Source organism: Bison bison, unplaced genomic scaffold (genome assembly GCF_000754665.1).
Source record: "Bison bison bison isolate TAMUID 2011002044 unplaced genomic scaffold, Bison_UMD1.0 scf7180017864472, whole genome shotgun sequence".
Lineage (NCBI taxonomy): Eukaryota > Metazoa > Chordata > Mammalia > Artiodactyla > Bovidae > Bison > Bison bison.
In genome coordinates, this window is record NW_011495033.1 from 945,985 (window position 1) to 948,320 (window position 2,336).

Sequence of the window (2,336 nt, forward strand, 5' to 3'; positions counted from 1 at the left end):
CAGGGGGGGACGTGGCTGCGCTGCGCTGCCCTCCGCCCGCCGGGCCCCCGGTCGGTCTGTCCTGCTGGTCCGTCCTCCCCGCGTCCTGGTCGCGTCTCAGCCCCGCCGCGCTTTCCGCACACTCTTATCTGGAGCGGCCCGGGCCGGCGGGCGCTGCTGCAGCTATGGCGCCACCTCGCGGCCGTGCGGTACTTTGCGCGGCACAGCCACGGCCTCCTTCCTGCGCACCTGGGATGGAGGCTCGCAGATGACGAACTGGACCCAGGAGGGGGGCCTGTTCTCAGATTCAGCCTTCCAGATGTGCCCACCTGGAGTCCCCAGCCCCGGACCTGCGAGCCCCACAGAAATCGGGGTTTTGAGCTGAATGTTCCTGTGTTCTAAATTCTGACATTGCTCCAATTCAGAAAAGTCCGGTCTTCAAGGAAGGGGCAGTGGAAGGGAGGAGGCTTCGGAAATCCTAAGGAAGAAGATAGACAAGCTCTTAAGGGGCTCTCATTAGATATCGCTGGATGGCACTGTCCATTTGTACACCGGCCCCCCAATACACCCAACCTCACTCAGCCACGTGGGATAGGTATGCACAGAATAGACCCATTTGCACCCAGACCCTCTCCAGGCATTGACACCCGTGAGCGCTCATGTTCGCAGACACACACCTGTCCCCTTCCGGAGTCCAAGAACCGGCTTTCTGTCATATTCAGGGTACTGCCATATAGAGCCCTCCATGACCCGGGCAGAGGTGGTACCCAAAACCTCACCCTGAACTCGCAGACCTCTACAGGAATCCCAGGAAAGGTGACTGGAAATGGCTGGACAGCACCTCTTTGGGGTCCCACAGAAGCGACCCAAGCCCCCAGATTTCCCGTGTGAGCTGTGTTGAGGGACGACCAGCTTGAGCGACCTCGTCGAGAGAAAAGTCACAGGAGGGCCTGCAGCCCGGGATCCCCACAAGGTCCTGCACCCCACGTGAAGGTACAATTCTTGCAGATGACGCCCCCTCTAGGAGGGAGGGGACCCGGCGCTGGAGCGCGGGCGCTTGCACAGCTAACTCCGGAAGTGTCCCCGTGCCGCCCCAGCACATCAGGCCGGCAGCCAGCGCCTGTGCGGCTGAGTGGGCCTCCGCAGCCCACGCTCCGCCTCTTCCCCGCACCTCCTGACCCCCGCCCACACGTGGAGGGTAGGAGTGGGTCCCCAAGAACGCCTGCAGCTTCTGATTGGCTGCGCCTCCCTCAGCCGCCGAGCGCGAGAGGCTGGGGCGCAGAGTTACCATAGTAACCGATGAGGTTCGCCCAGATCGCGTCTCTCCGAGGCCTTGGAAAGCTTAGCAACCGCGCAGGGCCGCTGGGCCGTGGGGGCCGCGTTCACCAATCTCCCCCGGCTCCGCGCCATCCTCCGCCCCCATGCCCCCGCCAGAGGTAGTGGCTGAGTCATTCATTGAGGGGCCGCCGGCGCGGCCACCCGCGGTCCCAGACACCAAGGTCTCGGGCGCCCCCCAGAGGCTCCCTTCCCTCAACAGTCAGAAGGCGGCTCCTGGTCCCCACGGGTTCTTCTGACACCCATTGCGTCCCGAGTCTTTACCCTGTTTCCACTCTGTGCTCTGGGTACATCTGATCACAGTCCTCTTTCCCGTCTCCCTAACCCCTGTCCTAGGGTGCTCACTAGGGAAATAGTGAGGTTCCAAGAATGAAAATGGTGGGCTCCGGAGCCGAGAGCCTCCAGGGGAGGTGGACATCCATTGACATCTTGGCGGAGGGATGTGCTGCCACACTGAGGTGGAAAAGTGTATAGAGTACTGGGCAGGGAGGCAGCTTTCAGATCTGGGCTTTGATGGATGAATAGGAGTTCTCCCCCAGGCAGGAAGACATTCCTGGGGAAGAGAACTAGTAGGACAAAGGCTGGAGGCCAAAAACGGAGAACTCTAGGTGGCCAGATGGCAAAGGGCATGCAGGACCTCTTTGACCCCATTTCTGCTGTAATCTTTTCTCCCCATGATGAGGCCAGATCCTAGCCCCACAAGGATCCAATCAGCCCAGTCTCTGTGCAGTGGCGTCTGTCCACTGTAGGCCCACCCCAGGGCCCCTGTGCCAGTTTTTTTCTTTAACAATCTCCCCAGATTCCTGCTCCCCTAGTCCCTACCCTCACACTGTCCTTATGTCTGTATGGAAGGGTCTGACATACCTGCCCCCGCCTAGCTGCCTTTAATCTTTGACCTTTCCCTCCCTCCCTAGTTCCATCTGGCCTGGCCTGGCATTGCCCCCTCTCCACCCTAGCCCAGCTCCTCTCTCTGAACACACTCCCCTCCCTCGTTTAGAATTTTCCTCAATTGATTGAGCTAG